This window comes from Giraffa tippelskirchi, chromosome 1 (assembly GCF_054371585.1).
Source record: "Giraffa tippelskirchi isolate mGirTip1 chromosome 1, T2T-mGirTip1v1.2.pri, whole genome shotgun sequence".
NCBI classification, from domain to species: Eukaryota; Metazoa; Chordata; class Mammalia; order Artiodactyla; family Giraffidae; genus Giraffa; species Giraffa tippelskirchi.
Window position 1 is genome coordinate 20,814,217 of NC_137275.1, and position 25,565 is coordinate 20,839,781.

General features: G+C 36.2%; 1 protein-coding gene across 5 annotated transcripts in view; it reads right to left on the bottom strand.

The window, feature by feature from the left end:
- The window catches only part of CFAP299 (cilia and flagella associated protein 299), a 638,853-nt gene that overhangs the window by 219,476 nt on the left and 393,812 nt on the right, over positions 1–25,565 (bottom strand). The window lies entirely within an intron of this gene.

The window sequence follows — 25,565 nt, forward strand, 5'->3', positions numbered from 1 at the left end:
AAGAAAGAGACTAATGAATAGGAGTACATTTATCTGGGGACCTTCCATTTATCCAAGATACCATTCAGAGAATGCAAATGCAATCTACACAGCACAGATGATATGTGCAACCCATGTGTATTAGCTTCTCTAACCGAGTACCAAAAACCCAGTGAATTAAAACAACAGAAACATATTCTCTCCCAGTTCTGGATGACTGTGGTCTGAAATCAGCATCGGTGGGTCAAAATCAAATTGTCAGCGGACCCTGGAGGGAGAATAAGGTGTCCACCCAGATCATTCAGGAAAATCTCTTTATCCCAGCATCCTTAATTTAATCGTATCCTCAAAATTTTTATCATACAAGCTGAGAGATTTCTGCCTACTGCACAATATAACCAACAGAAGACTCAAATCAAAACAAGATAAAGAACTCTGACAAATCAACAACAGGAAGACAACTCAATAAAATCTTAAACACACAACTTCACAAAAGATATCCAAATGGCCAATGAAGATTTTTAAAAAAATAGTCAACTCCACTAGACTTTGCACGGAAATGCAACTCACTAGAATAGCTAAAAAAGAGACTGACAGATCTCAAAATTTGCTAAGACTCTTGAGCAACTGTAAGCCTCACACATTCCTGATGGGAGTATAAACTGTTAAAACTACTATGGAGAACTGCTAATATATTTCTCCTACATGAGAAGTTAACAACAGATTCAATGTCTGGTGAGAACCTGCCTTTTGGTTCACTGATGGCTGTTCCTACATGGTAGAAGGGAGAAAGGAGTTCTCTGGGTCTCTTAGATAAGGTCACTAATCTCTTTGATGAGGTCTCTGTCCTCAGGACCAGGGGAATGAGCATTCAGTCTATAAGAGACATATTAAATTAACATGTAGAAAAAATAACAATAATTACACTGTAAATAGAATCTTTCCTTTTCAGTATGGAAATAATTGCCAACAACAGAAATGTAGGCTGAACTTAAACCAATCTGATTATGTTTTACAAAAATAGAACACCATTTTCTTTCAAAAGAAGATTTCATGTTTATCAAAAAGAATATAACTCAAATTAGGATGTTTGCATACCTTTACAATTTTTCATTTCTTTGTTTATAACATTAATTTTTTAAAACTTAAACATAATAAAAAATGGACCTTTTTCCCTTTTAAACTAAGTATGCCTAAGTCTTTTTCATTTAAAATCTTTATTCCAGAGTGAGAGCAAAGAGGTAAAACTACAGGGAAACATATTAGTGCACATACATTTGGAAATAATTTTGGAAGACAGCCTATGTATGTGCTTATAACTAAAACAATCTTTGATACAGAAGGTCTCTTTGAATTGAATATTAATGCAGAGGGTTTGGAATGTTTCAACATTTCTCCTGTATAAATAATAGCTAAGGATATTATACTTAGTTTGCTTCCTGAAAAGTTAACCTGATTCATACATATATTATTATACTCAGTATACTAAGTATTTGTTGAAAATGCCCTTAGCCCTAAAATTCAAACCTGTTATCATGTGATGATATGTATATAAACTTAAGAATACATATTCTCTCTACCATGAAGCTCTCCCAAATTTCCTTGGCTGGAATTAATTGTTCTACTCTCTTTGTACTGTAATTTGCTCAAAAATCTATTATAGAAACTAGAATCGTATTCTCCCCAAATTTACATGTTGAAGTCCTAACCCTCAGAATGTGATTGGATTTGGAAATTGGGCTTTTAAAGAGGGAATGGAGGTAAAATTAGGTTACGTGGGTAAGCCCTCATCCAATATGATTGGCGTCCTTAAAAAGAGAGGCGATTATGACATAGAAATACACAGCAGGATGAGCACATGAAGACATGAGAAGAAGGCCATCTACAAGCCAAGCTCAAGAGGGGCTTTGGAAGAAATCAACCCTGCTGACACCTTGATCTTGAACTTCTAGCTTCCAGACTATGAAAAAAGGCATTTATATTGTTTGAAGCCAGCCAGTGTGTGGCCCTTTGTGATGGCAGCCTTTGCAAACTAATAGAGTACATAATTGTACTCTTTAGCTAGAGATAATTGTACATGGGAATGTTTCAGACATCCGAGAGCCGAGATCTCATCCTTTCCTTTTTGTTCTACTTCCTCTTTCTGTCTTCCCTTTGCCTTCTTATGCTTCTTTCCCTTCTTCTTCTACTCCTCTTGCAGTCCATGTTTGTCAGTTAAGCTTTGAATAAATGGTGAGCAGTGACTCTGATATTCAGTGAAGGCAGAGTAGAAAAAAAATCACGGACTATTTTAGAAAACAATGAAAGTAATAACATTAATCTGAAGTTTTCAATGAATACATTTTAATAAGATAAGGAAAATTAGAAAGACAATATCTCTTTTTTTAAACAAATCTCCTCACTCCCTTCAACATTCACTGCCCTGCAGGCATGCTACTTGATAGACTTTGTGTTTGGAAATTGGTTATGTTGACTGGAACCCATGCGTTCATTTTCTGCCTTCCTCCTTTTTCAAGCCTCTATCATAAACTGACTAGAAAAGGTGACCCAAACTCTGAATATGATATTAACTTGCAACATTCTGTATGACTTTGTCTTTCTTTAAGCAGAGTCTCACATAATCCAAAGCATGTTTTGTTTCTGATGTCTTCACAACATGATCAAATCATGCTATTGCAAAAGTAACACACAGGGGCTAAGGCTTGCAACACAACTTAAATCAAACACAAAGTCTGTCCTGTAAATAATACTAATTACTCTAAGCCCATAAAATAAAGAAAGAAAGAATATAATTAATGACTGCTGTGTTTTCCCATCTGATAGACAGGTGTAGTTTCACTGGTTTTGAAAAACTATGGCTGAGTTCCCACAAGTGGATTCCTATTATATAAGATTTACGGTTCTTATTGATGGATTTCATTGTAATCATTCATGTAATGATCTTGATAACAGCATTATTCCACATGTAAACTTAGCAGTCATATGAAAGTATATTAGAATGTTACAAAGTCTAACAGTAACTTGAGAACTAAGAGTAGAAGCCTCTTTCCATTTAAGTATGCAAATCACTAACAATGATCTAGATATGTCAATTATATTCTGAACACTTTAAAGTGACAGCCTCTAATATTTAAAAATATTACCACCTTCAAATGTAATTCTATAAGGGTGTCAGAGAGATTTTCATTATAATTCTGTTTTATACAGTCTAAATGATTTATCATGCATTTGTATAATCTATTCTTACAGTATTAGAAATTTTACATTAGAAAAACTAAGTACTGACATGTGCCATATTTTAAAATATATTTTATAGCATAAATGATAATTTAAAATGAGAGATTTATCTTCCTAAGTTTTACTTTAGTAATTGCTAAGATTTACTAATTGCTTACCAAGTTAAATAAGCAGGGCGACAATATACAGCCTTGACGTACTCCCTTTCCAGTGTGGAAACAGTCCATTGTTACAGGTCCAGTTCTAACTGTTGCTTCTTGACTTGCAAACAGATTTCTCAGGAGGCAGGTAAGACGGTCTGGTATTCTCATCTCTTAAAGAATTTTCCACAGTTTGTTGTGATCCACACAGTCAAAGGCTTTAACATAGTCTATGAAGCAGAAGTAGATGTTTTTTCTGGAATTTCCTTGCTTTCTCTATGATCCAGTGGATGTTGGAAATTTGACCTCTGGTTCCTCTGCCTTTTCTAAATCCAGCTTGTACATCTGGAAGTTCTTGGTTCAGATACTGTTGAAGCCTAGCTTGAAGGATTTTGAGCAAACTACTATGGATACCTGTTAATATTTTCTACTAAATGTGGACCTAAAAACAACCTATGGCCCAGCAATTCTACTGATATTTCATAAATGTGTCTATCAATTCAGCTGACTGTATATAGCTTCTCCATCTTTGGCTGTAAAGAATATAATCAATCTGCTTTTGGTATTGACCATCTGGTGATGTCAATGTGTAGAGGCATCTCTTCTGTTGTTGGAAGAGGGTGTTTGCTATGACAGTGCGTTCTGTTGGAAAAACTCTGTGAGCCTTTGCCCTGCTTCATTTTGTACTTCAAGGCCAAACTTGCCTCTTACTCTAGGTATCTCTTGACTTTCTACTTTGCATTCCAGTCCCTATGATGAACAGGACATCTTTCTTCTTTTTTGGTGTTAATTCTAGAAGATCTTGTAGGTCATCACAGAACTGTCCAACTTTAGCTTCTTCGGCATTAATGGTTGGGGCATAGAACTGTGATATTGAATGGTTTGCCTTGGAAACGATGTGTATACACACACATATGTATAGGTACATACATGCATATTTCCTATAGTAATGTTTGCACAAGTCCCCCAGAAATAATTTGTCAAAGCCCAAACCAGAGACAACTCAAATGCCTGGTGTTTGTTTCCTCTATCTTTTTAATAACCCTAATCTTTCTCTTCCAAAGCTCTGCCCAGTTTTAAATGATATTTTGTAAGAAATATGTCATCTCTCATATACTTCACATCAAACTCACTGAAATGAAGGAATCCCCTTATTCATATCAGAAAGCATTTTAACTAATTAGGTAAAATTTGTGTCAGAGTGGAACAGGCACACATATACACAGAAATAAAATCATCACTAGTTGGTTAGTATTGCCTCTTCCTATCCCAAGACAAACTACATAGCTGAAACCTGTGGAAATATGGAAAGCGCCATTACAACAATGAAGCTATTAGATGTGGAAAAAGGGAAAGAGAAAGAACATGATATATATCAATCTTTGCTTGTGATTTTTAAGAAATCCAGACAAGTGCCTGTTAAGTCCCAGCAACTCTACTTCATGTGATAAATCATTCCATTGATGTGATAAGTGTGTACCTACTAACTGCTGGGTACTAAAGGACAGCTCCTTAAACCACTGATGATCCCACTGAGCAGATTAGGAAGCCCTCTGCTAACAACTGCATAGCTCTGAAGGCATACCACTGTGCTCAAGATTAAGTTCCAACAGTCTTGGTACCCTCCTTTTTTTTTTTTTAAGTGACTGGTCCTTGTCAAAGTAATTTGATTAGTACTGAAACTAGACTGTTCGTAACTATTGCATTGCTTGAGGGAAACAGGTCTGGATGGTTGGGGTATTGTCCATAGACATGCTGATGTCATGGCATCTGGAGAGGAAACAGAAAATGGACTCATCTCATTTGTAGGCCAGCTGGGCTCTAAACACAAGGTTGCCACTTAGTTGCTCATGGATTCATTTCATTAGGGCTTTCTAGTTCCACTATATGGTCCTCCTTTAAAAAATTAAAATAAAGAAAGCTTGGACCCATGAATATTTATTGTTTGTGCATGTAGCCATTGCTGTTCTTTTTTTCCTCACTTTTGCAAAATGGGGAATTCTAGCTATACTGAAAATTAGAAATACTAGCTATATTGACAATCTTAAAGTTCATTAATTTTAATATTGTTTTGTTCTTTTGAAACAATAAACAATGAGACCACCAAACGAGTCTGCATTCTCTGTGATGTAATTATTGTCTAGAAACATGCTCAGCGTGAAGGCTGTTGAATGTGCTAACTTGTGAGGAGCACATACCTTTAACAGAGACATTAATATTTGCTTTCCATAGTATGTGTGGTCAGTTGCTCAGTCGTGTCTGACCCTTTTGCGACCCCATGAACCATACCCTTCCAAGCTCCTCTGTGCATGGGATTTCCTAGACAAGAATACTGGAGTGGGTTGCCTTTTCATTCTCCAGGGAATTTTCCTGACCTAGGAGTTGAACCCATGGCTTCCTTCTTTGGCAGCTGTGTTCTTTACCCCTGAGCTACATGGCATTTAGCAATTTTCTAAGTGCTTTCATTTGGAGCCTATACCAGATTCAATTAATCTGCATACCAATATTATTTACAGATAAAAAATTCCAACTTAAAGATGGTCCCCAAATGAAAAGGTTTCTTCAAAAATAAGAGATTTTTGAGCATCAAACCTAGCTAGAACTCAAGATTCTGGTCAAAAGACCTTTTTCTCCAGTCTCAATTTTTATTTTTAGTATATATTAATACTTTTAAAGTGCTAAATTGCATTCTTTAGACCTTATCTCTCCAAAATCACTGCTGATGGTGATTGCAGCCACGAAATTAAAAGACACTTACTCCTTGGAAGGAAAGTTATGACCAACCTAGACAGCATATTTAAAGTAAGAGACATTACTTTGCCAAAAAAGGTCCGTCTAGTCAAGGCTACGGTTTTTCCAGTAGTCATGTATGGATGTGAGAGTTGGACGGTGAAGAAAGCTGAGCGTCGAAGAATTGATGCTTTTGAACTGTGGTATTGGAGAAGACTCTTGAGAGTCCCTTGGACTGCAAGGAGATCTAACCAGTCCATCCTAAAGGAGATCAGTCCTGGGTGTTCATTGGAAGGACTGATGTTGAAGCTGAAACTCCAATACTTTGGACACCTTATGCGAAGAGCTGACTCATTGGAAAAGACCCTAATGCTGGGAAGGATTGAGGGCAGGAGGAGAAGGGGACGACAGAGGATGAGATGGCTGGATGGCATCACCGACTCGATGGACATGGGTTTGGGTAAACTCTGGGAGTTGGTGATGGACAGGGAGGCCTGGCGTGCTGCGATTCATGGGGTCGCAAAGAGTCAGACACGACTGAGCAACTGAACTGAACTGAACTGATATGTACTCATCAGGATACAATAAACACCACCTTATACTCACTCAATCATTCAATTTATTAATTGCATAGGTTCTGTGTCATTTTTGGTTCCTCATATTCTAACAGGCAAGTTTAACCTTGGAGTACAAAATGAAGCAGGGCAAAGGCTAAAAGAGTTTTGCCAAGAGAATGCACTGGTCATAGCCAACACCCTCTTCCAACAACACAAGAGAAGATTCTACACATGGACATAACCAGATGGTCAATAATGAAAACAGATTGATTATATTCGTTGCAGCCGAAGATGAAGAAGCTCTATACAGTCAGCAAAAACAAGACCAGGAGCTGACTGTGCCTCAGATCATGGACTCCTTATTGCCAATTCAGACTTAAATTGAAGAAAGTAGGGAAAACCACTAGTCCATTCAGGTATGACCTAGATTAAATCCCTTATGATTATACAGTGGAAGTGACAAATAGATTCAAGGGATTAGATCTGATAGACAGAGTGCCTGAGGAACTATGGACAGACGTTCCTAACACCATACAGGAGGCACTGATCAAAATTATCCCTAAAAAGAAATGCAAAAAGGCAAAATGGTTGTCTGAGGAGGCCTTAAAAATAGCTTAGAAAAGAAGAGAAGCTAAAGGCAAAGGAGAAAAGGAAAGATATATTCATCTGAATGCAGAGGTCCAAAGAACAACAAGAGAGATAAAGTCTTCCAAAGTGATCAGTGCAAAGAAATAGAGGAAAACAACAGAATGGAAAGACTGGAGATCTCTTCAAGAAAATTAGAGATACCAAAGGAACATTTCATGCAAAGATGGGCACAATAAAGGACAGAAACGGTATGGACCTAACAGAAGCAGAAGATATTAAGAAGAGGTGGCAAGAATACACAGAAGAACTATACAAAAAAGATCTTAATGACCCAGATAACCATGATGGTGTGATCACTCACCTAGAGCCAAACATCCTGGAATGTGAAGTCAAGTGGGCCTTAGGAAGCATCACTATGAACAAAGCTTGTGGAGGTGATGGAATTCCAGCTGAGCTATTTCAAACCCTAAAAGGATGCTGTGAAAGTGCTGCACTCAATATGCCAGCAAATCTGGAAAACTCAGCAGTGGCGGACTGGAAAATGTCAGTTTTCATTCCAATCCCAAAGAAAGGCAATGTCAAAGAATGCTCGAACTACCACACAATTGCACTCATCTCACACACTAGTAAAGTATTGCTCAAAATTCTCCAAGCCAGGCTTCAACAGTATATGAACTGAGAAATTCCAGATGTTCAAACTGGATTTAGAAAAGGCAGAGGAACCAGAGATCAAATTGCCAATATCCGCTGGATCATCGAAAAAGCGAGTTCCAGGAAAGCATCTATTTCTGCTTTATTGACTATGCCAAAGCCTTTGACTGTGTGGATCAAAACAAACTGGAAAATTCTTTAAGAAATGGGAATACCAGACCACCTTATCTGCCTCCTGAAAAACCTGCATGCAGGTCAAGAAGAAACAGTTAGAACCAGACATGGAACAACGGACTGGTTCCAAATTGGGAAAGGAGTACATCAAGGCTGCATATTGTCACCCTGCTTAATTAACTTATATGCACAGAACGTCATGTGAAATGCCAGACTGTATGAAGCACAAGCTGGAATCAAGCTTGCAGGGAGAAATATCGATAAATTCGTGATGGACAGGGAAGCCTGACGTGCTGCAGTCCATGGGGTCACAAAGAGTCAGGCACAACTGAGTGACTCAACAACAAATTCTCTGAGAGCTCTTCCACTCAAAAATGACAACCCCAGTCCCTAGACATGGAAAGGAATTATTTTTTATCTCATCTGCTTATGTTTTAATAATTCTCATATTTAATATTTGTTTATCTGAGGTATTTCTGCTAATTGTTTCCATCAGTTTACTTCTGAGTCCACCTTAGAATTTGGTGTCTGGAATTGATGTGATAATTGTTATTCCCTTTGCTTAAGACAGAATTTGACTACATCTAGTACGATTAAGATCACTATCAACCTAGTATTTACATTTATTGAAAAATTAGAGATGTTGAACAAGTTCGTGTGTAAATTTCTTAGTAATATACTCTATATATATTAAATCTTAAAGTTTCTTCCATACTGGATATATTCTGAAACTTTACTTAGTAAAATTTTAAGAAACATTTTTGCCATAAAACGCATGTATAAACAAGCACTATATATTGCTTGGAGCAAATCAATTTATATTCCTATTGGATTTACTATTTCTAACTTCTCTTGATATTTAGATATAGTTTACAAATACACAGAATCTATAAATGGAAATTTGTCTAGTAAGTTAAACTACTACAGTTCATTTTTGACATTATTACATTTCTATTATAATAATGCAGGCTAGATTAGTTAAACTATGAAACAAAAACAATCAAACATCCCACTCATCCAGGTAAAAGCTATAAATCTCCTTTATATTAAAGAGCATCAAATTATATCTGTAAAGATTTCCACATCCTCTCTGGCATACACCAGTGGTGCCCTTTCCTTTTTTCCTGCGTCTTTCTCTGCTTTGCCATATCTGTAGGCTCAAAACCAACCATCTTCCACCTGCTTCAGATAAACTTAAAATTGTTCTGTAAATAGAGATTTCTTCCAAAAACCAAATTAAATAGAAAGCAGAAAGAAGAAGCAGAGAACATTGAATTTCCTTTAGGCTCCAGGCCTAATTCTTCTTGGGCTCAGAGCCCAATTTCCACTGAGCCCATTCTGGTTTCTTTAAAGTCATAGATACAAAGGCCAGTACTTATTATCATGATCGCTCAATCTTACCCAGCTTGTCATATTCTGACGACCATTTCCTAGTTTCTGGTTTGCTTTGCTAATGGCCTTATTTGTGCAGACACACTCTGAATGGGCTTGATTAGGTTACTTATCCCAGGCTAAATGAAAAATGCATTACAAATAAGACTATATACTATCTTTTCTATTTTCACTATCCACTTGCATAGATGTCTATAAAATCAGCCGTCTGTTCCAATACTAGATTATTTTCACTATAGCATTAATTGTTGCTTGACTATGAATGTAATTTTAATCATTAGTTACTCAAGAGTAATGAGACACCAAGGAGTTGACCCATCTCTGCTCCTGAAAGAAGTCTTGTCAACCTGATTGATATCAACCTTTAAATTTAATGAATAACAAAATTTTTGCACTGTAAAAGCTGACTAGATTCTAGTAAAACCAAGTGCAAAAATGTTACTTCCTGTAGGATAATAGTATATATTTCCAAATTAAATATTTTCACAAATTAAGTCAGCTTACTTCTCAAATCACTAATTTTAATAGGTTCTTATTAAGCCTTATTCTGTGTTCAACTCTTTATATGTGGTATCTAATAATATTTTTAAAACTACTACTTATTAATAACTTATTATGTCAAGGAACTATATTAGAAACAGTGTGATTTCTTTCTTTTAATCCTTAGAATATTTTCTAAAGTAGAAGGTGCCCTTTACTGATGAGTAAACTGTAGGATATTAAATTATTTGCCTAGGTACAAAAACCTAATAGTGGTTGAATAAAGACTCAGGCAGAGATCCTTTTTATTTTCTGTGATATTCCCAATTTTTTACTTGCAGAAATGCTACAGGTCCTAAATTGATTGTACCTTGGGTTTTTACACCATGACTAGACTACCTCAACTCACATAGGATTGAAAGCCAGGATATTCTAGGAAATTGTTCTAGAATTTGAATTCCTTGGGAAATTTCTTAGCTCAAGACACACATCGGGCAAATGAAAACTTACAGGACAAATCCCTACTGAGACATGTTCTGATAAGTACTCATCAAAATTGTCAAATCTTCAGAAACAGAGAAGCCATGGGGAGCCTCAGGAAACATGATGACTAAATTTAATGCAGTATCCTGGATGGGATCCTGGAATAGAAAAAGGATCTTCAGCACAGACTATGGAAATCTGAATATAGTAGGATTTTAGTCCATAATGATGAATCAATATTGGCTCATTAATTCTGATAAGTGTTTCACACTGATGTAAGGCATTAGTAGCACTGTGAACTAAGTATATGATATCTGGGAACTCTATATTATCTTCACAAATTTTCTATAAATCTAAATCTATTCTAAAATAACAATTTTATAAACAAGTAAAAAATGCTACTCTATAATTTATTTTTACTAAAGGAGACATAAACACAATTCTCAAGTTGAATGCAATCTTTTTAGTGAAGACTTACTAGAAACATGGGCTTCCCTGATAGCTCAGTTGGTAAAGAATCCACCTACAACGCAGGAGACCCTGGTTCAATTCCTGGGTAGGGAAGATCTGCTGGAGAAGGGATAGGCTACCCACTCCAGTATTGTTGGGTTTCCATGGTGGCTCAGCTGGTAAACAATCTGCTTGCAATGTGGGAGACCTGGGTTTGATCCCTGGGTTGGGAAGGGAAAGGCAAGTTTGATCCCTGGAGAAGGGAAAGGCTACCTACTCCAGTATTCTGGCCTGGAGAATTCCATGGACTGTATAGTTCATGGGGTCACAAAGAGTTGGACACAACTGAGCAACTTTCACTTTCACTACTAGAAACATATAAAGGCAATTGCGTTCAGTATAGCATATCCTTTTACAATATTTCAAGCTGCAACTTAATTAATTAAGGTTTGGTTCATGTTCTGTTTGGATCTGCTGGTCTTTCAGTGATATCCTTTTTATGTTACCTATATCATTAGTTTCATATTTACTGTCAAGCATAGCCTTTCACTGACTCCTTAACTCGTCTCTTTCTGTTCCTTGTGTGCAAAGTGGATATAACAATGGATAACTCACAGGATTGTAGGTGGGATGACATGAGATAGCAATATCAAGACGAGCTGAAGATCTTTATATAGGTTAGCTCTTGAAATACAATGTTACCCTATTCAAACATTATTTTTCTTGATTACAGGACATCAAGTTTTGCTTCCCTGCCGGTAACAGTCTAAACACTTTCAGAGGACCAGATTAGAAATATCCCTTTAAGATTTGACTGGAAGATGGGCTAAGGTACATGGCCTTTGGATGAATCACCAAACATGAGTATTGGCATGTTACAACACAGTGATGTACAGTCACCATTTCTGAAGGTTTGCTTCCCTGCTGCTTAGAGGTCATGTCCTTCCCTCTGACTGAATACCCTGTGAAGTTGGCTTAGCCACTTCGTATGTTTATGATCTTCACTTCAAAGTCAGTTTCTGACTGCCCTTTTCAATTATTATTACTATCATTTTTTTAAGCCAGATGAGTTGTTTGGTTTTGTCCTGGTTGAAACCAATAATACACTGGAAATTCCATTTGGTAAGGCAAGCCTTAGTTCAGAATGTTTTTATTCATCTGTTAGAAACATTTCCTTATCCTTCAGAAATATTCAGTGCCACATACAAGGTGAGCAACCCAATTTCTCAACCAGTGGAGTAGTATTTTGCATAATTTTTAAAAGTGACCTGTATCTGAGTTGATTTAGATTCTTTCTAATCATGAAACCCACTGTCTCAAGTTGAGGAGAAATTTGAGGCTCATCATTATTATAATAGGTGGTCAAATTCTTAACAAATCAATGTACTTCCTATCAACCATGTAAATGATTCTTGAATAATAATTTATATGCTGGGTAGATCTTGTGTGTTAATAGGAATAAAGTGAACAGCCTTACAAAAGGAAAACAAACAAGCAAACAAAAACACAAAAGATGAGGAAAGAGGTATTCATAGGCAGGGAAGCAGGATTATTTGTCAAAAATGGTGCTTTAATATGCAAAATATGATGGCTGACCTGCATTAGTAAAATCAGTAAATCAGGTTTTTCAAAGGTGAAAATGAGTGCCTAAATAACTATTTTCCACTATTTTATTGTTGTTTGTGGGGCTTCCCAGGTGGCTCAGTGGAAAAGAATCTGCCTGTCAATGCAGGAGAGCTGAGCTCAGTCCCTAGGTTGGGATGATCCCCTGGAGAAGCAAATGGAAACCCAGTTCAGTATTCTTGCCTCAAAAATTCCATGGACAGAAGAGCCTGGTGAGCTACAGTCCATGGGGTCACAGTCGGACACAACTGAGCACACACACACTCCCTAAACATCTCTGAGCTGACTGGTCAGGTTTGGAGGAGGGCTAAAACAGAGACACAGAACACAGCAGGGATTGCAGTGTGGACCTAAATGAGGCACAAGGTCTTTGGATTCTTTCAAGGACATCTGGACGATGGAAAGACAGCAACAACACTTCTGATAAGGTCATTATATTGCTGTCTTTAAAATGAGATAGATGTCTCTATTGTGAAGAAACTGCCATCTTATTTTCCTACCCTTTTTTTCTTTTACAGAAAATCATGAGGATTTAGTCCTAGCTTGAATCACATATATAATGTTATCATATACCTTTAAGAGATAAATGAAATAATATAATTTACAGTTTGTACCAAAGTACAAAGATATTATCTTTATGGAAAACTCACATCTGTAAAGAGTTGAAAACAGACTGGACTAAATTTCCCAAGAAAGAACCTGGGTCCATATTTACAATCTGGCAATAATCATATTTACTATAAATGATGAAAAAGACCACTTGTGTTATACTTGTAGGCATGAAAGAACTTTAGATACATTTGCTTTTATGACTTCTGACATGTGGCAAATTAAGTCATATTTTATAGATTTCAGTTCCACTCATTCTCAAATACCACTGAACAGCTGAATAGTCTCTTATAAAGATTCCTACGTAGACTAAGCCAGAAACTAGTTTGTGAAAACCAAGTGTGAACTCAAAATTCAGTTTAACATTACTTTATATTTATAATCATTTATACACATATATTCGAAGACTTGATTGCATCTAACTGTTTCTGTCATTGATTCAATGTAATTGTGTAGTTTATTGTCAAATTTAATATTTGACAATATTAAATTAATATTAAATTGGAGTGGCAACCCACTCCAGTACTCTTGCCTGGAAAATCCCATGGACGGAGAAGCCTGGTGGACTGCAGTCCATGGGGTCGCTAAAAGTCGGACATGACTGAGCGACTTCACTTTCACTTTTCACTTTCATGCAATGGAGAAGGAAATGGCAACCCACTCCAGTATTCTTGCCTGGAGAATCCCAGGGACGGGGGAGCCTGGTGGGCTGACGTCTTATAGGGTCGCACAGAGTCGGACACGACTGAAGCAACTTAGCAGCAGTAGCAGCATACACATATATTAATGGCTATCATCAGATATATCCCCTATTTTATCAGAGATCAAAAGTTAACCATGGGATCAGATAAACCTGTGTTTGTGCGTATGTGTGTGTGCATAGAAAATGGTATAAATAAATATATTGTCTAAAGAATTAGGTTTTGTTGTGATGTTTAAAGTTTGTCTTCCTTTTTTTTTGGTCACTTCTAGCAACAAGTTAACATGTGTATAACTCATAGTTCTACAAATATTTTTTGCTGAATATTTCTGTGCTGGTTTAAAATTGCTCCTTTAGCATTCACATTCCAGGTTACAGGATTAGCATAGAAAATTCAATGAATTATGTACCAAAAGTGACCACTGCTAACATGGAGTGAAGCCTAGCTTAGGACCACACATGACAGTACATTAACTTTTGAAATCAAGTGTATTTCATGAATTTAAATGCATATTTCACAGTAATCTTTATGATTTTTTAGGGCAAGGATTTAGATCTCCTTTATAAAGAAGAAATAAGAATTGCTTTATCTATCTAGATATATTGTTTTAAAAACTAATATTTATTAATTCCTCGCATAATCAATATCTCAGAAAGTGTGAGGGAAACAGTTTGATTTAGTTTTATTGGCAACATGTCCTCGGAGATCCAACTCTTAACTGCTGATGAAGAAAACATATAAGTCTATCTTGTGTGAAAATGTTACCAGCTACCTAAACTTAAAAAAAGAAACCAACGACTTCAATCCACCTTCTTCCTAGAAATAAAAATAATATCCAATTTTTTTGCCATTAAGTTATTGTTTGCCAGTTTATCTCAAAGAAACCCTAATATTTTAATGATCTTTAACAACAAAAGTTTGAAAGTTGCTTGAACCTTGCTATGAATGAAACATATCATTATATAACTGATATACTGTGTGTGTGAACACACACACTATATATATATCAATGTATGTATTTATAGATATATACTCATAACTTTCAATGAAATATAAAATAAATATTAAATTTGACAATAAACTACACAATTACATTGACTCAATGACAGAAACAGTTAGACGCATTGAAGTCAACTGATGTCACACTTTCTAAGAAAAATTTTTTACATAATATCTAATTTTTTTCATAAACAGTACTACTGTCTACATACATACCTAAATCACCTTTTCATGCATGGAAGATCAAGGTAAGTTGCCGAAGGGAGTCACATCTTCTGAAAGATACACCACTGCCTGTTTCTGAGTTGAATTTGTCTTGAGCTTTTAAATGTAGGACACTGAAGTGATCTGCATGTCTAACTGAATTAAGACCAATATTTTTTGGCTTCCCTGGACATCCACAGTTGGTCTCCTACATCTCACTCTTATCTAAAGTCATATAGTCTTGAATGCATAAAGAAGCTGTAGAGTATACATATACAAAGGAATATTACTCAGCCACAAAAAGAATGAGTAATGCCATTTTCGGCAACATAGATGGACCTAGAGATTATCATATTAAGTGAAGTAAGTCAGAGAGAGAAAGACATGATACGCTATCACTTCTATGTGGAAACTAAAAAATGATATGAATGACCTTATTTACAAAATAGAAATAGAGTCACAGACATAGAAAACAAACTAATGGTGACCAAAAGGGAAAGTGGGGGGAGGGATAAATTAGAAGTTTGCACTTAACATATACATACTACTATATATAAAATAGGTAAACTGCAAGGACCTACTGTACAACAAAGGGAACCATATCCAGTATCTTATAATAACCCATAACAGAAAATAATCTAAAAATATATACATATTTATATATATATATATGTATAACTGAATTGCTTTTTTATACACTTGAAACTAACACAACACTGTAAATTAACTACTCCTCAAAAAATGTAAAATACATAAAGTCGTACATTCTCTGAAATTATCTCACTTGTAGAAAATCTTTTCAGATCTGACATCTTCAGACTGATAAAGAGTTCTCTCCTTACCATCTACCAAAATAGCCCACTATTCTCTGACCCTTCAGTTTTCTTCATAGCACTTATCAGAGGCTGATATTATTCTTTCTTTCTATTTGTCTGTGTCACTTTATCATCAGTCTATGACAGATTTGTTTATCGGCCTCTATCCACCAATATAATTTCACCTCCTTGAGAACAGGGAATTTGCTTTACCTCCTGCTACATCCTAGAACTATAATGACACCTAGCACTTTATAGAAACTCAGTACTTATTTCTTGAATGTGGAAATGAATAAATAAATTTAATAACTTTTATTAGAAAATGCCTTATTTTTCCTATAAGGAAGCTGTACACTTTTTATTTTATACTTTTTCATGCCCTATGTTAAGCTGAGAGTATATTAGCTGTTCTTTAAAACTGGCATAACTTTAAAGAGTAATTTAGTAGTTCATTAAAAGATAATTTGCATGCTTTTACAAGTGTTAATTTATATTTAATAGCCATTCATAGATTTTCAGTTATTTTTTAGGCTGGTACATTTATATAGACTCCAAAATTATTATATACAAAACATAATATATTATGGTCTCAAAATTATAGCCATACAAATAGATGATAAGCAACCATAATCACATTATGGGTGAGGGGCCCCACATTACAGATGTGGGCCCAATTAATACTGATTTAGTAGTATACATGTATATTCCTGGTAGCTTTAAACGTAATCCATATCAAACACCTCATAATGCTTATAATTAATCAAGAGTTATAATTAACTCTTTAGAATGATGCTAAAATTTTCATAGCTCTTAGAAGATGATGAAAAATTATACAGAAATTCTTTCTTCTTCCTTCCATTCTTCAAAACATTTGTTGAGAGTCTATTATATAACAGACTCTTTTCTAACACAAAGAATACAGAAAAGAAGAAGCCCAAAGTCTAAATAGAAAATACTAATGCAATGTGATAATTACTCAGTGTGGAGACCCAGGAAAGGGTGTCAGAGAATACATGCTTCAAGGAGAATTCGTGGGGTAAAAAGAGAAGGATAATTACCATTAGAGACAATTGCTGCTCTGCTTCTAAAAGGTGAATCAGAACAGTAATAATTAAACATGTGTGCATGCTTACTAAGTCACTTCAGTCATGTTCAACTTTTTGTGACTCTATGGATGGGATTCTCCAGGCAAAAATACTGGAGTGGGTTGTCATGCCCTCCTCCAGGGGATCTTCCCAACCCAGGGATCGAACCCACATCTCTTATGTCTCCTGAAGTGGCTGGTGGGTCCTGTACCATTAGTGCTACCTGGGAAGCCCAATTAAACATTACAGTATTGCAAAATAATTTCTCTCCAGTTGCTGTTTCTTTTCTTTACTGGCTATGTGGATAAAAACTCATATGCATTTCTTAACTAATCCTCTTATGTGTTCTCACTGTGTTCTGTATTTCCAGTCAAAAGGGAAGACAATATCTCAACTATTAAAAAGTTGAGTAGCCCTCCAGGCTCCTCTGTCCGTGGGACTTCCCAGGCAAGAATACTGGAGTGGGTTGCCATTTCCTTCTCCAGGGGATCTTCCTGACCCAGGAATCGAACCTGCCCGTCTTTTGCATTAGTAGGTGGATTCTTTACCACCGAACCACATGGGGAGACCCAAAAGCTAAGGAAGCAAGGTTAATGTGTAATCGAAGAGTAGGCAGCAGGTCATTCTATGCATCTGGAAACAGCAAGCAGAACTCTTAGTTCAAGGTGTGTGATTCTTTAAGCAAACTCCCAGAGTATGTATGGCTTTTCTCCAAGTAAACAGCAAGATTTATGAAGGAAAACCATGAAACTGAGCCATTTCTTTCAAATATTCCACCCTTTCTGGCACACTTCCAATCAGATTGGTCGTTTTCCTGCTTTCAGTATCTACAACTCAAAACACACAATATTTTTTTTTAAATGCAGGGAAATCTTTGCCCAAAATTTTAAAGGAGAAAACATTTATAACAAAGAGAAAAGTTTATGGAAGCTTTCAGAAATGAAGCAATTAGGGGTTATAGCATAGCAAACACATGAGAAGCTGATGATAAAAATTATGAACGATAGAAATAAGTTAGCAAAGAACCACACTGAGGGTTGATAATAAGATTAAAAGTCAGCGATTTTTCAGAGTTCTATACCTAGAAAATGAACTGGTCATAATCGTGACATTATGAGGACAAGTATGAAAAGTTGATGAAAATCAACTCTGCCAAAGTCTTCATAGTTTTAGGCCAATAAACTTAAGAATACACTCCCTACTAGATCATGATGAAATCAAGGAACTTTTTCCTTTCCATTGGTAAACTGAGCTTGCCGAGGCAGTGCTAAATGAGCGCAGGATGAGGGCGAACAGATGGAGTGGGTACTGGGGTAACAGCCAGTGATAACGGGATTAAGTAAAAACAAAACATGTTAAGAACCAACTGCACCTGCACCCATTAAAGCTTGGTAATGGCCACTGGGCCCTGACAGAAACCAGAACGTTTGACTCCTTGTAATTTGAAAGTTATTTTACAAGCCATTATTGTGCATTTCCTCAGGCATGCCTTTCTTTTTACTGTCAGTGGAGGTTTCAAGGAAAACTGCCCACAGGGCATTTTTAAAATGCAAAAGATCTGGTTGTTTTACTGTGCCTGTTTTGTTTACCCATGTAGTCTAGCTGAACGTTCATTTTAACGATATGAAAAACAACATCGTACCTGTTTTAGTATGTGATTTGATTGACCTATCATAGCTTTGAAAAGTTAAAAAAAATAAATCAGGCAACTACTACCCTCACAAAGGTTTTACTTTTTATTTTCCAAGAAGAGAAGTGTCATCTTTAAACACACACACAGAGAAAAAGGCACAGAGAATTAGGTTATGTGTTTATGAGTCAGAGGGATCTCTCAAATCATTACAGTAGAATGTCAACAATAGGTCCAAAGCATAGAAGCAACACAGAGGAAGTACATGTCTAAGTTGACCATCTCAGGAAATCTCACGGTAAGACTAGAAAACAAGTGAACATGAAAGGCAGACAGGAAGAAGAAAGGCATGTGAAAAGGAGGCAAAAATTAAACAACTCAGTGTATATGGTAATTTCTAAAGCCGTTCAGTACTTTGGCAGTGTAATTACCCTAAAGGCAGCCAGTGCACTGCACGGAGGTGTGACAGCTGTAAGGAACAGTGTATTGGTTATCCATCGCCCAAATGACTCCTAAAATCTAGCAGCTTAAAACAACAAATGTTTATTATTTCACAGTTTCTGTGAGCCAAGAATATGGTCCTGAGTGCCTCTACCTCAAGGTATCTCGTGAGGTTGTAGTCAAGCTGTTGGGTAGGGCTACAGTCATCTCAAGTCTTGACTAGGAATAAAGGATTCATTCCCAAGCTCATTCAAGTGTTTTTCTCCCCAGGACTGCTCATAACATGTCAGCTTGCTTCTCCCAGAAGGAGTGATCTAAGAGAGAGTGCTCAAGAAGGAAGCCACAGTCTTTTTATAACCCAATCCCAAGATTGACATACCATAAATTCTGCTGTATTCTGTCTGTTAAAAGTGAATCACAAAATCCAGCTCACTCTAGGGAAGAAGATGGCATCAGTGCCTTAATATCAGAAGATGATTTGAAGCTGCCTGCCGATGAGACTGCCAGCCACTAACACATGTGAATTTCCTTCCAGGCATGCTTAAGGTGGCAATGCTGAGGCAGAGGGGTCAGCAACCAAAAGAGCCCTGATCTGGGATTGTGTGTGTGGAAGTTGCTCAGTCATGTCCAACTCTTTGCGACCCCCATAGATTGTGGCCTACAAGGCTCCTCTGTCCATGGAATTCTCCAGGCCAGGATACTGGAGTGGGTAGCCATTCCCTTCTCCAGGGGATCTTCCTAATCCAGAGATTGAACCCAGGTCTTCTGCATTGCAGGCAGATTCTTTACTGTCTGAGCCACCAGGGAAGCCCACCTGGCATTGGTATAAACCAAAGCTCTCATACTGTTCTGCCTATGAGACCAAACTGGTGTCCTCACTTCCACAGATGACCATTACATCTATGAAAGCTTTGTGGCAGCTCCGAGAGTTCAGATACTCAACAAGGATAAAGATATATCTTACCTTCCATTCTTTTGTGTAATTTCAACCTCACCATTGAAGAAGGACAGTCAAGAACAGCAACCTATAATATTTCATCTATCTAAGAAACTTTGTCTTGGTTAGTCAAACTCATTTTTCCTGATTTCAGCAAAAAGGAGCTGATCTCTTTTGGCTGAATGTGGGTTGGGGGAGCAAAAGCATCTTTTAAAAACTGAGTATACCATTGGTGCAAAGGTGAGAACGAGATACTGATCAGGTAGGCAGGAACCAGCAAAGATGGGTTTTATCTCTCACACTAAAAAGCTTAGATTTATTCTGTGGGCAATGTGTGACTTCTGAAGGGATCATGTTTTCTAGACAGCACACTGTCAATAATGCAGAAAGAAGAATGGGTTTGAGGGCTATGTTTCAAGGATGATTATTTCTTCAAGTCCTCATATTTGGAGCTGGCACAGAAACTAAGACAAGGACAGAAAAGACAGAGAGAGAATGGAATTGACAGATTGTTTAAAAGCAAAATGCATGACATGATGATTGACTGAATGCTGAGTGTTTGGAAGAAGGAAGGAATTCAGTTTCCAGTCTCCTACTTCACTTGATGAGATCAGTTGGGAAGACAGAAGGAAATTTAAGTTTGAATGAAATTATAATAGGAAAAGATAAATACAGAATATGGCTCTGAACAGTTTCATAAATCAGAGGTCAAAAGCAAATGAAATAATTATCATAAATGTTGCTATTGGAAAAAGAGTATTTTTATATATATATATAATTCCCATTACAGTTTTTTAGATTAAAGCATATTCCCTTACATTTATTTTGTTTTATTTTTTTTTGAAAATCAATGCTAACGGAGCTTTAATTTGTAAGATCTTAATCTTTTTTTTTTTTTTTTAATAAATTTATTTATTTTGGTTGGGGGCTAATTACTTTACAATATTGTAGTGGTTTTTGCCATACATTGACATGAATCAGCCATGGGTTTACATGTGTTCCCCATCCTGAACCCCCCTCCCACCTCCCTCCCCATCCCATCCTTCTGGGTCACCCCATTGCCCCAGCCCTGGGCATTTGTCTCATGCATCGAACCTGGAATGGTGTTCTGTTTCACATATGATAATATACATGTTTCAATGCTATTGTCCCAGAACGTCCCACCCTCAGCTTCTCCCTCAGAGTCCATAAGACTTCTATGCATCTGTGTCTCTTATTTTGTCTCACATAGGGTTATCGTTACCATCTTTCAAATTCCATATATATGCATTAGTATACTGTATTGGTGTTTTTCTTTCTGGCTTACTTCACTCTGTATAATGGGCTCCAGTTTCATCCACCTCAATAGAACTGACTCAAATGTATTCTTTTTAATGGCTGAGTAATATTCCATTGTGTATATGTACCACAGCTTCCTTATCCATTTGTCTGCTGATGGACATCTAGGTTGCTTCCATGTCCTGGCTGTTGTAAACAGTGCTGCAATGAACATTGGGGTACACGTGTCTCTTTCAATTCTGGTTTCCTCGGTGTGTATGCCCAGCAGTGGGATTGCTGGGTGGTATGGCAGTTCTATTCCCAGTTTTTTAAGGAATCTCCACACTGTTCTCCATAGTGGCTGTACTAGTTTGCATTCCCACCAACAGTGTAAGAGGGCTCCCTTTTCTCCACACCCTCTCCAGCATTTATTATTTGTAAACTTTTGGATAGCAGCCATTCTGACTGGCATCAAGTGGTACCTCATTGTGGTTTTGATTTGCATTTCTCTAATAATGAGTGATGTTGAGCATCTTTTCATGTGTTTGTTAGCCATCTGTATGTCTTCTTTGGAGAAATGTCTGTTTTGGCCCATTTTTTGATTGGGTGGTTTATTTTTCTGGAATTCAGCTGCAGGAGTTGCTTGTATATGTTTGAAATTAATTGTTTGTCTGTTGCTTCATTTGCTATTATTTTCTCCCATTCTGAAGGCTGTCTTTTCACCTTCTTATAGTTTCCTTTGTTGTGCAAAAGCTTTTAATTGGAATATATCTACCTAAAGAAACAAAAGACTTATATATAGAAAACTATAAAACACTGATGAAAGAAATCAAAGAGGACACAAACAGATGGAGAAATATACAGTGTTCATGGATTGGAAGAATTAATATAGTGAAAATGAATATACTACAATATACTACAATATAAAGCAATCTATAGATTCAATGCAATCCCTATCTAGCTACCAACAGTATTTTTCACAGAACTAGAACAAATCATTTCACAATTTGTATGGAAATATAAGAAACCTCAAATAGCCAAAGCAATCTTGAGAAAGAAGAATGGAACTGGAGGAATCAACCTGCCTGACTTCAGGCTCTACTACAAAGCCACAGTCATCAAGACAGTATGATACCGGCACAAAGATAGAAATATAGATCAATGGAACAAAATAGAAAGCCCAGAGATAAATCCACGCACCTATGGACACCTTATCTTTGACAAAGGAAGCAAGAATATACAATGGAGAAAAGACAATCTCTTTAACAAGTGGTGCTGGGAAAACTGGTCAACCACTTGTAAAAGAATGAAACTAGAACACTTTCTAACACCGTACACAAAAATAAACTCAAAATGGATTAAAGATCTAAACGTAAGACCAGAAACTATAAAACTCCTAGAGGAAAACATAGGCAAAACACTCTCTGACATAAATCACAGCAGGATCCTCCATGACCCACCTCCCAGAATATTGGAAATAAAAGCAAAAATAAACAAATGGGACCTAATTAAAATTAAAAGCTTTTGCACAAGAGTATTGTTTTTTAAAGAAAATAGAATCCACGGTAACATTTTCAGTCTACTGTTTTTTGCTTTTCCACAATATATTTTAGTTTATTACTCCATTGCATTGGAATATGTGGAAGGTGCTAAGCCAAAGGTTTTCAGACTCAAATCTAAAGAAGAAAGCTCTAAGATTATAGGAAATAATATTTCACAAGTTTGGAAAAATAAGAGGATAAAAAAAGAATATCACTACTGTACAATAAATCATATCAGTTTTAAGATTGCTAACTGAGGTTTGAATATGGAAATAACAAGGATAACTTCCTTTCCAAAACCAACTGAAATTTTGTTATTGCTATTAATTCTTAAACTGTAATATGTTCTGACATTCATGGTTTTAGATGTAGAAATTGTTCTTTTGTGATTCATTTAATGCATGATTGACTTGAGTTTTTCTTAGAATGCCAATTAATGGTTGCAAAAAGAAATTCTATTTACAAATTCATTAATACTGCTATCACTTCAAAATAGGATGAGAAATTTCCTAACATATTTTCCCAGTAAGTTCATATTTGTTTTCTAGACCATTTTCAGTAATATATTTTGCTTGTCAGTGGATGCCTAGGAAGTCAGGAATCAAAACCTAAAGATCTGTCCCAAATCTAACAACAGAATAAAGGGAAATATCTTAAAATGATCTTCTGTGACTTGGTGATAATGATAGTAATAATAATAATATTTCTCGTTTATGATAATAATGACAATTATTACATAACATTTATTGAGTTCTTATTAAGTAACTGGAGCTATGTAGTGCTGTTTATGTGTGTTGCTGCTGCTGCTGCTAAGTCGCTTCAGTCGTGTCCGACTCTGTGCGACCCCAGAGAGTGCAGCCCACCAGGCTCCTCCATCCCTGGGAGTCTCCAGGCAAGAACACTGGAGTGGGTTGCCATTGCCTTCTTCAATGCGTGAAAGTGAAAAGTGAAAGTGAAGTCGCTCGGTAGTGTCTGACTCCTAGCGACCCAATGGACTGCAGCCCACCAGGCTCCTCCATCCATGGGATTTTCCAGGCAAGAGTACTGGAGTGGGATGCCATTGCCTGCCCTTTATGTGTGTTACCCTTCTTTAAAGTTCTTAACACTTCTATGAGGTACTATTAGTAGCCTTATTTTTAAAATGAGGACACCAAGGTCTTTTCTTCTACAAGACAATAAGTGGTGGAATCAAGATCTGAATTCAGGTAGTCTAACTCAAGAGTCCATTACACTTACCCTCCTCTACATAGTTTTCTAGGCATTTGTTGTCCTTAAAGCAATAAACATGACAGCATATGTAAGTTAAAAAATTCATATTCTATATTCTTTATCCTTTGGGGTAGTAAACTAAAGTAGAGCCTAGTTAAATAATTTTCTGAAGATATTGTAGCTATTTTAAAATATTGTAGTAGTAAAATAGTAAATAAAATATTCTGGAAGAAAAATAAGAACATGTAGACACCTTCATTAAATGACCTGGAATGCTGAACTATGGAATATCTTACTCGTGAGCTGAAATAAAAATATTTTTTTCTAGAAAGCATACATAGAAGTTCTTTCACATTGAAAGTAAATATTTTCCTTAAAAAAATGTTATCTTGGAATATATAGGACATTTCCCTAACTTGAGATGATTTATTTTCTTTTATTTATTTTTTAGTTTAGTTTTGCTGGAAGCCTAGGGGATGGGGTGTGGAAAAAAGAAACCTTTAGATTTTCTCTGAAGTATATTTCTGAACTGAAAGAAAAACAATACAATCACGAAAAGTATTCCTAGATAAGAACAGATCAATTGATAAACACATATCTGTATCCAACTGATTATATAATATCTCATGGGTACTGTGGTAATGCTGTCAAGACATGGCTTGTATATTTGAAATATCAGATTTAATTTGAATCAATTTCAAGCTAACTACTTTAGTCCACCATTAGTGAGTAATATAGTCAGCCCCCACAATGTTTAAGTTAGTGAAGAAATGGAAAATCAGGGAAAGAACATATGCTAGTTTTGATCTGCATGAACTGAAGTGCCAAAAGCATTACAAAGAAAGATAGCTCATAACACATTTCAGCACCAGTGAAGTGTTTGGGGAAAAAAAGTATCTTCTTGATACATTTTATTTTTTCCTTACTTTTAACCCTCATTATTTGATAATTATTCAACTTTGAACACAGGTTGTATAAACATATTTGTTTTATTTTTAAGTATATTTAAACTAAGTATGGTACAAAATGAATGTATTTGGAGGCTTTATAAGAGACATTTTCTTTTCTCTTCTAAGTCAAATTTAACAGGTATTAGTGATCACCTAATGGAACAGCTTTTTTAAAACAGCCAAAGAAAACCTACCCAAACACTTGAAAATTACAGACAGCTTCAGTATATAAATTATAATTCTATTAATTTAAATATGTCATACAGGAAGAGTCCAAGCTTCTGGATAAATTTGGCAGATTAAACACACCCATCTACCTCTGCTGCTCTGGAAAGCCTAAGAAGTAACAGTAAAGGGATGAAAATTGTATAAACTCACAAGGCCAAAGAGAATTATGAAGTGAGGGACAAAGAGACTATACTTTGTTCCTCACTTAGTATACTGAGATCTATACTTCTGTATCTTTGGGAAAAAGTCAGTCACAGGGCTAGAGACCTTCCAAATTGACTTTTTCAGTGCATTATCTTAAATATAAATAAACCAAGGATCTCTAGGCATTGGAGGAGAGTTTCTAACATAAAACAAAGATGATAAAAAAGATAAACTGAAAAGGAGATTCAGGAGAAATATAGTCTCTTGATGCTAATGAAGAAAGTATAATAAAAACCTCAAATTAGGTGAGGGTGGGACGTTCTGGGAGAAT